Below are 13,217 nucleotides of genomic sequence, written 5' to 3'. Positions count from 1 at the left end.
CGCAGCAAGAAACAACGGCGACCCCTTTTGCTACAGGTGTGGGCACGAATATCCACATGAGGGGCTATGCCCTGCCATGGTCGAAACATGCTCTGTATGCGGTGGAGAAAATCACTACAAAGCCGTATGTCTGATTTTCTGCAGAAAAATGAAAGGTGCATGGAAAAACGGAAAGTTCACACTGGAACAGGAGCAAAGCCAGTCGACCCAACACTGAGCGACACACCAACCCCATGACCTGGCTGGCCACAGACACTATGACGAACAATCCGAAAGAAGGCAAGTCAGAAGAGAATGGAGAGAAAGCAAGACCACACCATCCAAGCCAAGAAGGAGACCCAGGCGATATGTCAGGTGCCTTGTAGAACAATCACCATCTGACAGTGCATCAAGTGAGTCTTTGGAAAAAAATGCCCGCAGACATTAGAAACACCAAGAGGTACCGAGGAAAAAGGGTTACCTGTATGCGCTAGGAAACAACACAGCGAAAGGACACAGCCCCATACTCAGGATACAAATTAACCAAACAGCAGCCGAATTCTTAATAGACACGCGGGCAACCGTGAATGTAATCAGCGAAGAAGTATACAAACGCATACCAAACGCCCCTCGCCTACAACCAGCAAGAGCCCTCATCTTCCCCTATGGCTCAAAGGCACCTCTGGCCTGCAAAATAATTCTTCATGGCGTCATGCCGCTAAAAAGACCACGCGAAAAACATCCCCAAGCACGTTCTAGAAGCCGCCACTGACAGTGGATGCATCCTAAGCTATCAAGCAGCCATAGAAATGGGGCTGATCCACCTACTGTATCGACTCATGGTACACAAATATCTGGACCCTACTGCAAGCATTGAGCAGGTTTTTCCCTCACTGTTCAAAGGCCTAGGCAAACTGAAAAAGAAAAAAAAATTGAGCTACACATCAACACCAACGTTCCACCAGTAGGCCAACACTATAGGCGAATCCCCATCAACATTAAAAAACAAGTCGAAAACAAGCTGACCAAATTATTGGAGGCAGGCAGAGATGGAGCCAGCCGAAGGTCCCACGCCATGGGTCTCCCCCATAGTACCAGTGCCCAAAAGAGACTTGCCCGACATCCGAATATGTGTGGGCATGAGAAGACCAAATGAAGCCATCCTGAGGGAACGCCATCAAGCCCCCGGAATTACCGGCAGGGTACATCTCCTAAATGAAGCGACAGTCTTCTCTAAACTGGACCTAAACAAAGGTTATCACCAGTTAGAACTCAGCAAGAGGTCCCGATACATAACAACCTTTGTCACACACCTCGGGCTGTTTCCATACAAGCGATTAACCTTTGAGGTATCATCAGCGGCAGAAATCGTTCAGGCAGAGATCCATAACGTCATCAAACACGTGCCCAACTGCCTGAACTACAGCAACGACATCCTGGTTTCGGCCAAATGCAAGAACAACATGACAACACCCTGATGAGAGTATGCATGGCCTTGGAGGAAGCCCAACTCACCCTGAACAAGTAGAAGTGTGAATTTCGGAAAAGGACACTTCGGTTCTTTGGACACATTCTCGGAGAAGGGCATGACACCAGACCCAGAGAAGGTTAGCACACTCAGTGAAACTGAGACAACCACCACCACCTCAGACCTCAGATCCTTCTTAGGACTTGCAAGCTACCGCCCGAGATATATCAGCAAACCCTTCAGGGCCCTCACCAAACTCAACACCGAATTTGTCTGGTCACCTCAGTGTCAGGAAGCTTTTCAGATCATCAAGGACTGCATCTCGGATGCCAAGAACATGGCTTATTTCGATCCAAGAAAAACCACGGAACTCATTGTAGACGCTAGTCCGGTAGGCCTTGGAGCTATTCTCACGCAACTGGATGACAAAGAAGGACATGAAAAACACATTGTGTCATATGCCAGCCGAAGTCTCTCCAAGACCCAACAAGCATATTCTCAGGCCGAGAAGGAAGGATTGGCAGTGGTCTGGGCCTGCGAACACTTTCACCTATTTCTCTACGGGAAACAAGTATTTGTAGTCACGGATCACCAAGCATTATTCTTCATATATGGCAACCCACAAGCCAAGATGCCTCCCAGAATAGCAAGGTGGGCACTTCGCCTCCTGGACTACCAGTTCACCATAACACACAAACTGGGAAAAGAGCAAAACCTCACAGATTTTCTCTTACGCCACCCACGAGAGGAATGTGGACCAGAACTGTCCCTAGCAGACCAATACATAAGATATGTCATCCAGAGTAACACGCCCCAGGGTCTCGACATGGATCAGATAACTCGTGAATCCAACACCGACAAAGGAGTACAAATCATACTGAGATGCCTGGAAACGGGGCGATGGAAACAAGCAAAGCAACTCAAGGAGACCGTAAGCGAAGACACGAGACAAGACATCACGTGCTTCCTAGCAGTAAAAGAGGAACTTGCAAAGTCGGAAGGGGGTCTTCTGCTAAAAGGCACCAAACTCGTAATACCACGAAACCTGTGGCGAAAAGTCCTGGAGCTGGCCCATGAAGGACACAGGGGCATAGTGTGATCAAAAAGAATGTTAAGAATAAAAAAACTGTGGTTCCCACAGCTAGATACCCTAGTGGAAGAACTACTCAAGAACCGCCCCACATGTGCAGTCATAAAACCACACACCGCACCTGAACCACTGTGCATGACAGCACTTCCTGAAGGAACATGGGAGGAAATAGCAGTCGACCACTTTGGGCCCATGGAAAGGGGAGAGTACATATTAGTGGAAGCTGATGAGTACTCAAGATACCCTGACTTACAAATAGTACTGTCGACGTCAGCGCATCATACCATACCAGCACTGGATAGGATATTCACCTCATACAGAGTTCCCAAGGTGGTAAAATCCGACAACGGGCCCCCCATTCACCAGGCAGGACTTCAAAACATTTGCTGAGTACATGGGATTCCGCCATAGAAAAATAACACCTTTGTGGCCACAGGCACAGTAGAAACATTTATGAGCAATGTTAAGCACACAACACAAATCGCACGACTCACAGGAGAGCCCGTTGAGAAACTCCTATGCCAGCTCATGCGAGACTACCGAAACACACCACATAGCACCACTGGGAAAACACCTTCAGAGGTAATGTTCGGACGAACAATTAGAACACGGAAGCCGCACGTTGCGGCTGATGAAGACCAGTATGAAAGCGACACTCTGAAATGAGAAGGAAAGACACGCTCATGAAAGGAGGCATGGAAAAGGTAACTGACACCACCGGAAGGGCCAAAGAAAACGACCTGTCACCGGGGGACATAGTGGTAGTCCGGCAACCACAAAATCACAAGAACATGGCTCCATTCAATGAAGAACCTCTCAATCATCGTCAAGAAAAAGGGATCACTCATCACCGCAGAAGGAGACTGAAGATCCACAACGAGAAACTCTTCCCACTTCAGGCGGATGCCCGGAGTCACACCCACTGCTGACATGAGCCCCATTGATATCCACCACAACTGGGACGCCCCATACGACGGGGACAGGGAAGACTCTGAAAATGATATGTCGCAAGAGATTGCCCCAAGCCAATCCGCAAGGATGGATATCCGACCCCAGAGAGCCCGAAAGAAACCTCACCGCCTCATTGAGGAAATTAACTGAAGGCAGGACTCAGTGTTTAGTAACGGGAGGGTGTGGTGTCGTCACTGCACCCATGTCACGTGGGAAGGACCAGGGGGCGAGGGGAAGGGGAGGAGCAAGGAGGACGGGAAAGGCGCCAGTTCCTGGCAGAGACTCAATGAATAAAGAAGTGTAGCACCCCAGCTCCTGTCAGTCTCTCATTGTGTGAATGCTGAGTGACTGAGAGCCCAGCGTGAGGCGGTCCACTTGAGGGACAGCACACCAGTCCACCCCATGTGATTTTAAAACTGTTTTACCACTTGATTATGCCATATATCTGGTGCGTGTAACACCTGCGCTAGTCACCAAATGGTTTGGGGGCATTGGTTCATAACATGCAACAGTGACCTGGCCTATAGGGAACTCTGGAGTTGTAGGCCTCTGCACCCTGGGCCTCTTTTGTGTTGTATTTCCACATTTCCTCATAGGAAAAGGGTTGGGATTTCTGAAGTTGTGCAATATGGGCCACTTTGAAAATTATTTCCTGGGCCTCTTTTGGTTGCCAGTCCACCCCTGCAGAACGTTGAAGAAATGAAAGGATTCCTGAATGAATTGACCTCCAATGTGAACCATTTAGAAATCAGAGTTACTAAAGCTGAATCTGGCAATTTAGCCTACACCTCAGAAGTGGCAGGGAGCTACAGGGCATACAAGGATTTAAGGGTGGAGATTTCAGATCTAAAGAAAAGGAACATATTCCTGGAGGTTGAAAGCAGAAACTTGAATCTACGTTTGCTGGAAATTATGGAGGACCCTGAGCTGGACAAAAACATGGATACACGTGTCCTGGGGGCCTTGACAGAGATGCTGGGAAAGGAAATATTGGATCCTTGTGACTTGGATTACTCTTATAGGGCTAGGAAAATTATTAAGGACAAACAAAGGCAGATCATTTTGACCAAGGTTAATATCAAGGAGATGATCTTGAAAGGTGCAAGGGAGAAAGGAACACGTATTCTCGATGGAAGACCCCTGGCCATCGTCCCAAACTATCCCAAAGAGATAAGCTTTTAAGACTGCCAAGTCCTTATCATTGGAGAAAAATGTCAAGTCCATGCTGCTTAAACCTGCAATTCTAAAGTTGTATCTGGATGGTGAATGGAAATGAACAGAAGACCCTGCAGAGGCTGAACACTGACTTAAAGATGCTGGGAACCCCAGGATTGACAGGAATTAGCTGGGTGTATTAATATTAGGATGCGTTTAATATTTTTGGTTAGGTGAATTCAATCACATGTATATAGCATGCATATCAACACTTATTTGGATGTATTTCTTGTCATTTTTTTAAATTTAAAAATCACCCATGTTTTAAGGTTATGATCATTTGAAAGCTTAACGGCTGTTATAACGACTTAGTAACGTCTTAGCCAGCTCAACATTGAAGTAGAAACGTGTTAAACGATTGCTCTGTTAGGTGCGTTCCTCTAATGAGGAAATGTAGAAGGAATGCTGTAGTGCAACATAATATGGAGCGGTGCATGTTTCCCGGATTATGGTGGTCTGAGGTATGGTGCTGTGGGGCTGGGGCCTGGTCGATGGTGTGCGTTCAAGTGTGGGGCCCAGACTGTTCTGTGGGCTTCAAAAAGAGGATGATGTGTGCCTGTACTGCGCCGGTGGCTGATCGGTGCCTGCTCTGTGCTGTGACCCAATTGGCTTGTGGTGCGGCGCAGGGATTTGTCGGCGCCTGGTGTCGGGCGGGTGTGTGCAGGTCAATGGTTTGGGGGGGGGGGACAAGCTCTGTCCGCGATGCTACTGCCAGTCTAATAGCAGTTGAAATATGTTTGTGCATGGGGCTTTGCTGCAGCTAGCTTGACTTGTTGCCTCTGATGGTTTCGAAGGCTCACTAGAGTATGTCCTAAATCCGATAAAGTTGAAGCTATTAAACATGTCTGAAGTAGATATCTTAGTGTTGTATTATGATGATAATATGTTGCGGAGTTCGTTGAATGTCTGCCTGTACGGCATTCAGGCATGATTCTGCTACATCGATTGTCAAACGCAGTTTCAAAAAGACAGTAGTTTGCTGCAGGAGGTACTGGAATGGAGGATACCAACTTGAGGGGCTGACTTGATTTGCGTTAAAGTCACCATCATGAAGTTCCGATTGTTTTTTTTTATGAGTCTAACTGTGTGATTTGATTGCCGGTGAAAACGACTACTATGAATAATGAGGTCCCGCGAAATGTCAAGATTTGCATTTGTGTAATGACATTAGGTACTTGTACCGGTTTGCAGACAGTTTAATGTAGTGTGCTGTTTCAAAAGTTTGGACAATTTGGGCTGGTTTCTTTTCTGATGTGGTTGGCATGTGCAGAAATGGACGGCCTCTTTGAGCTTGGGGTCTGTGTTTTAACAGTCATGTGGCAAGGCAGTGGGCTCGAGGGCAAGCCTGAGAAATTGGTGGAATTAACCTAATCACCTACAGGCAGCACTTGAACACTGGTGAAGAGGTCTCGCAAATAGCTCCAAATAGCAGCATAATGCATAATTAGAACTAGTTGAGAACGTATATTGCATCCATCCGACTGGCTGGATCCCAATATGAGTTGGTACACTTATTCTGCAAGAATGTTCTGGATTAGCTGTAAGAACAGATCGGGGTATCAAGGCAGTTGATGGCTGGTGGCAGATTCAGTCAATCCCATGGGTATCTTTGTTTCTTTAGCATAGATTGCTATCCTAGTAGTTTTGCCTACAACCTCAGAATGTAAGTTACTTGCAGAAATGGTGCATTGTCGCATACTGTCAGTTCAGACAATATGCGATATTAAATATTAAAATAAATGATCTCACTTTGCGGTAAAGGAATCATTTGACTTTCTGGTCTGCTTATTGTTACACTACCACAGCTGTAATCGACAGCAAAGGTACAGTGTAATGCTCCAGGAATTGGGGATTATGAAAAGTCAGAGCTGATTTGGGCTTAATTGCACCCGGTTGACATGGAAGAAATGCAAGTGGCTCTGTGGTATGAAGCACCTTCAAACTGATCCTTGGCTAGGCTTCTATTTCATAGAATAATGTTATGGGTTGGAGCCTTAGTGGTGCGGGTTGCATGCTGGGGGCAGATTTTGTATCTAGTGGTAGCCGTTATACGCCATACAGTTGGGGAAGTACACGAAGGTGCATCCTAAGAGTGATGTGGGGAAGGATATTTGACACACTCATATGGGCCTGATTCACAGAATGTTTTCCTATGGCATTGCGCCATTATAAAACACAAACAGATTTAGTTCCCAGGTAGAAGACACCATTGCTGTGTCTTCAACCCTGGATCAAGACAGGGTGTATGTAGGAACATATACTACAATATATAATAATTTAGACCATATATCGCTGTATAAGGAATAAGCTTGAAGTACTTTAGGGTTATGGGGATAGGGTAGCGAGAATTGAGAATTCGTTATGGTGTGGCACAATTTACGCGTGGAGTAATTGAAGTTCTTGCCAGGATCGATTTAGTAAATAGGAATGCACCAGTTGCTTAATGTAGTAATTTCAGTAGGACGAACAGCATATAGTGTATTTAGGGAATGGGACTAGAATAGTACATTGACACTAGATATTGTGTTAAATGAAATGGTGTTTGTAGTAGTTGATGTGACAAGGGACTAGAATAGGATGTGTACATTTTGGTTCTAAGGGGTTATATATCTTCTGGGGAACAATAGTATGGAGTTCTATACTCTCGGCACTTAATGGGGTGTTAGGTGTGTTGAACAACAATTTAGGAATACATGCAGGGGGACGGAGTTCTCGCTACAAATACGGAGGGGAGTTACAAGTGGATTGCAACTGACAAAACCAGGCGCATTTATGTTTTGTTGTGTTTAATATTTGTTTGTCTTTTGGTTTGTATGTTTTGAAGTCCCTGCACATTGTGGATTTTGAATAGGTCAAAAATGACGCAGTATTGCAAAAGTAACTTGAAAATAGCTTCCTGGAATGTTAATTGTGCAAATTGTGAAAAAACAAGCGGAAAAGAATGCTGAACAGGTAAAAGGAATTGGGTGCAGATATTGCCCTATTACAAGAAACTCACCTGCTGGATTCGGGAGAGAAACTGAAACAGGGTTGGGTGGGTAGTGTTTTTTGTTCTGCATTTACATCCAGCTCAAGAGGAGTTTGCACTCATATAAGGAAAAACTTGCCAGTCTTGGTGGTAGATTGTAAAAAGGACAATGAAGGCAGAATTTTGGGCCCAGGTCCCCTCCCCCACCAGCTGCACTCCTGCACTGCCTCCCGGGCATCCCCTGCACCAGGGGGCTGTTTCTGTATCCCTACAGTGCCCACCAGCTCTTGACAGTTGATGTCTGCACTTACTCATGCACTTGCCACTAGTTGGCTGCACTTTTACCTATTGATTTTATTTATTCCCCCTCCCCTTTTCCCCCGCACAAGGGGGGAAAGGTTTCCCCCCTTCCCCTGCACTTGCGCAATCTCAATGTAACCTGGCCTAGTAAGATGGTTCTCTTTGTCTTCCCTCTGTTCCCCCTCCCTTGCCTCGTCGTGCCTTGAAACACTTATGTATAGGGGCGTTATAAACACCATATCATATCATAATTGTATGTGTCATATTGAAAGTACAAAATGTTTTGTATTGTATTTGCAATGTTTATGCACCAAACAAAGGGGATGACCAGTTGTATGTCTGTCTCACACAGTTTATACAAAATATGAGGCCAGATAACATTGTGGTGGCAGGAGATTTTAATATTACCCTTGATCCAATGTTAGATAAAAGTGTAAACTTTGTAAATATGGGAAGTATGATGAAACAAAGGGCTATGTTGGATTTTATGAAAGAATGTAATGTGCAGGATGTTTGGAGAATTTAACACCCCACGGCCGGACAATATACCTTCCATTCTGGTTGTCACAAAATGTTCTCTAGAATTGATATGATCCTGACTTCTGGGTTATGCAACCAGAGTTGCAGAAATGGAGGTATAAACACTATTTTGATTTCTGATCATGCCCCAGTATGGCTTGAAATGTCATTAACATTCCCACTTCCAAAGACAAATGCATGGAAAATGAATATCACACTACTTGAGCTTTATGAAATAGTGGACAAGATTGTGAAAGAAGAAAGGTTTTTGTGGAGAGGAATTGGACGAATGAAGTAGGACTAGAATAAGTTGGGGAAGCTTTCAAATGCTACATGAGACACATGTTAATTGGTCTCTCAAGTAAAAAGAAGTGAGCTAGATAACAGGAAGTGAAAAAATTGAGAGAGGAGATTGAAGACATTGAGAGACAGGCTATGAATAAATACTCTGTAGAATTACACTTCACTCTTGAAATCCCCCAAAAGGTAATTACAGAAAAGGCTGATGTGCTATTGTTCAAAACACGAAGCAATATTATGAGGAGAAAAGTGTGATTGTTTGCTTGCACACCGTCTCAAGTTGATGAAAAGTGAAAAATCAATAAATGCAATTCAAAGTTTGTCGGGAGCTATAACATTTCAGCCGGCTCAAATCAACACGGAATTTAAAGAATATTATACAAACTTATACACCTCCAAGGTACAGAAAAACCCTTAAGTCATGTAAGCATTTATAAAGAGCTGCAAACTTTAAAAAATGAAAGTAGATGAAAAATTAAAGTTTAGCAGGATTTGAACATAGAAGAACTTAGGAATGCAGCCTGCAACCTCAACTCAGGAAAGAGTCCGAGACCAGATGGATTACCTGCAGAGTTATATAAAATCATGCCAGATGAAGTATTTACTCTGATGTTAGCCATGTTGCAGTCCTCTCAGCGGAAAGGTGTTCTTCCACCAACTACTCAGCACACCAACAATTCTTTATTTTTAACATAAGGAAAACCTTCAGCGAAATTGAGCAGCTACAGCCCGATAAGTCTGATCAATACAGATAAGAAAGTCCTTGCAAAGACAGTAGCAACAAGATTGAAAAATATTTTGCCAGAGATAATTGGTCACGAGCAAGCTGGCTTTGTTAAAGGTAGACATGCTTCTGAAAACATGTGCAAACTGATCCTAACCTTATGTGAAAGTATAAAGTTAGAAACATAAGTTACGGTTCTGTCGCTGGACACTGAAAAGGCGTTTGACCGCACTGAATGGGATTACCTCAAAGCCACTTTATGCGGTGTCGGCTTGGGAGAAAATATACTTGGATGGGTTAAGCTACTATACTCAAAACCTATGGCAAGTATAAATACAAATGGATTCACATCAGAACGTTTTGAACTGGGCAAATGAACAAGACGGGGATGCCCGCTCTCGCAGCTGTTTTCCCTAGCAATGGAGCTTTTGGCAGTGAAGATTAGAGAAGATCCAATGATTCAAGGGGTTCAATTTGGAGAGGCCATACCGTTGTGGTTGTATGCAGAAGATATGATACTAGTGCTACAAGCAATAGACACTTCAGTTCAGGTGACTATGGATCAAATCAAGAATTTCAATGAGTACTCAGGATATAAGATAAATTGGACGAAATCGGAAGCAATGCCGGCTGCAAAGGCTTGTACGAACAAATGGCTAAATAATTATGGCTTCAAATTGTGTGCAGAGAAAATGCGTTACCTAGGGATATGGCTGACAAAGGAAGTGGATCGTACGATGGAAGTTAATTTGCATTTCGTCACAGAACATATGAAATCCGATCTACGTAGTTGGAATGAACTGAAATTGAGCTTGTGGGGGAGAGGGAACACTATTAAGATGACTTCTGCATCCCGTATTAATTATATTCTGAGTATGATTCCAATGGTGGCAAAAAAGAAGAAAATGTGGAGAAAAGAGAGTTTGATACAGTCATTCTTATGCGAGGGGAAGCAACCAAGGTTGAAGGTGTGGACATTACAGACCTCTACAGAAAATGGTGGATTGGCTGTACCAGATTTTGTAAATTATCACTGAGCCTTTGGGGCAAGACATTCCATTCATTGAGAATCCTACAGATATTTGGAGACCAGCAGAAACTAGCAGGTGTTCGCCGATGGCCCAGAGGGCTATACGGATTTCGGAAGATTCAACGGGTTGCAAATCATATTCGCCTCTGAAATTCTTGTGAGAATGCTGGAAATGTCTGTTGAAGATAAGCAAGAAAGAAGACACCTTCTCAAATAATTCTTCACTGTAAATCGGAAGGAAACACATTGTTTTGGATAAATTGGTTCTTGAGTGGGATTCAATGGCTGGGAGACCTTTTCGAGGGAAACAAATGGGTTTCTTTTAGCAGACTGACTATCGAATAGGGGCTAAAAGATTGCACTTTCATTGAATATCGATGTTTAAAGAGATCTATTTGGCACAGACTCCCAGAAGACGGTAAAGATTGGTTGCAAGAATTCAAGATCAGAGGACATATTGCATCAAAAGTCTATAAGTTATTGGCGCAAAGTAAAGTTGCTAATGAGAACTTATTAGTCAAATGGTCAGAAGTGTTGGATACTGAAATGAGTGTGAGCAGATGGAATAACATCTGTAGGAATGTGAGTTTAACTTCATTAAACCTGGGAGAAAGAAAGACAAATCAAGAGATTGAACAGAGTGTATTGGACACCACATAAACTATATGATAGGGGCCTATTGGATTCTGAGGCATGCTGGAGGTGCAAACAAAGAGTGGGGTCATTTGAGCATATGATATGGGAGTGTGACAATTTGAGGGTTTTCCGGGGGGAGGGGTGGCATCGACAATTAATAAAGTATGATTGATGTGGAATATGACTTGGCAAGTTGTGTTCTGGGATAGGAGGAGTTGATTGCAGACTTTTCTTTTCCGCAAAGATGTTGGTTCGTCAGAGCTTCACTTCAGCAAGGAAAATAATTCTAGCAAACTGGAAGAGTGTTCAATCGCCTTTGGTTTCTACTTGGCTTTTGGATTTACAGCAAATATCTAAGTTAGAAATGGTGATCCTGTTTAGAAATAAAAAAAGGAATCTGTTTGAACACATTTGGGAGAGATTCTTGGAGCTGTAAGGCTTGAATTAATTCTGGGCAGCAAGTTGACTATTGTTTGTAACACAATGTGTGGAAGGTGTTTATATGTTATAAGTTAATGTTATGATTTATAATTGTATTGTTGAAAAGTTTAATTAAAAAAAAGATTTCCTGCTGACAGGAAGCTTCCAGGTCCTCGGTAAGATCACTGAACTCACTAGAGACCCCTCTGGATTTTCTGGGGAGGAGAATCCAGCAGAGGGCAAGGAAGAAATGATAGGAAAGGTATCTCAGATACATGCTCAGAGCCCTTTCGAGGAAGGGCTGTTGCCCCTCAAGGAATGGAACAAATTAGCAGAACCTGATGGTGGCAAGATCTGTTGGGCAGATCTGTGGCAAGATCTGTCGTGCATGTTTGCACTTTAAAGTATATTCTCAGGTCATGTTTTCTGTGGAAGAGGATGCAGGTAGTTGCTTTCACAATTGTATATTGCACATTCTTAAAGTAAATGGTATTGTGTGTGCGGGGGGAACACTATTGTATTTAACTTGTCCTGATTTGTCTTTTTTGGGTGGAAAGATCTCATATTTCAGAACTCAAACACAAAACCCTTACGGTTCAACAGTGGTAGGACATCAGCAGATTGGGGTGTCAGCTCCTTGCCATACATTGAAATCTGATTCTCTTTACAGGTACCGGATTTGGAAGATGAGCTTGACTCGGTATCCCTACAGGGACACAAGAAGAACTGACTCCATGGCATCACAGGCAACATACCCTGCCATAGTCAATGCCGCCTGTTATCTGTGGCACTGCAAACCAGAGGAGAGACATCCAGCACATACATCTCAATTCTGGCGTATGAGAACATACACTTGGGTATAGGGCATCGATATACATGTTATTGTTCAGGCAGGCATCCTTTGACACTAATTTAAACAGTGTGAGAGAAGCACCCTCTCTGTGACAGAGATGCTCTTGCCATGAAGCAGTATTGGTGGCTGGGTATTTGCATTTCCTCACAAGGGGAAACATTTAGAAAATAAAATGAAAAGATATTCAGTCATTGTTCGAATTACATTTGATTCAACATTCTTTTTTAGTAACTATTTTTGCAATATTTTGCCTTTCAAACTGAATCTTGAAGATATGCTGCATGCATTAAAAATATAATCCAGTGATTCTTTTATGTTGATGAATGCCGACGTGTCTATGGTTGCTTGAAAATAGTAGTCCTACCTCTATGTTGTTTTCCTCTCTGGTTTTGGATTTTTAAAATCCGATCCCCCAACCTGGTGAGGGGAGGAGCTGGGTGTACGTTTCTTGTTAACATTATTTTATGATTTGCGAGACGAAGTTAAATCAGCTGTCATAAAGGTCCCAGCTATCAAACAGCTGACACAGACGCATTTAGAAGATTTTAAACTTTTGTACACAACCAAATTCCTCTGACACACGATGCTGTTTTCTATGGTTAACACAATTCATTCAAAATCCCAGGCTCAGCATTGTCCCAAAAATCAGCTAAAACCAATAGGAGTTCAAGGGTCAGAGGGCTATTTGCCCTTTCACCTCAGTGTTCACCCAGACCCCCAAGGAACAACTCTGTGGGAAAAAAGAAGTCCCACTGACATTGACA

The 13,217-nt window shown here is 43.6% G+C and overlaps 1 protein-coding gene across 1 annotated transcript in view; it reads right to left on the bottom strand.

Annotated features, from left to right (window-relative positions):
- SLC26A7 (solute carrier family 26 member 7) overlaps window positions 1-13,217 on the bottom strand; it is an 888,192-nt gene that overhangs the window by 93,660 nt on the left and 781,315 nt on the right. The gene's annotated exons all lie outside the window — the stretch shown is intronic.

This window comes from Ambystoma mexicanum, chromosome 5q (assembly GCF_040938575.1).
Source record: "Ambystoma mexicanum isolate Mex_15411 chromosome 5q, UKY_AmexF1_1, whole genome shotgun sequence".
Taxonomy (NCBI): Eukaryota; Metazoa; Chordata; class Amphibia; order Caudata; family Ambystomatidae; genus Ambystoma; species Ambystoma mexicanum.
This window is presented reverse-complemented; position numbering and strand designations above follow the sequence as displayed.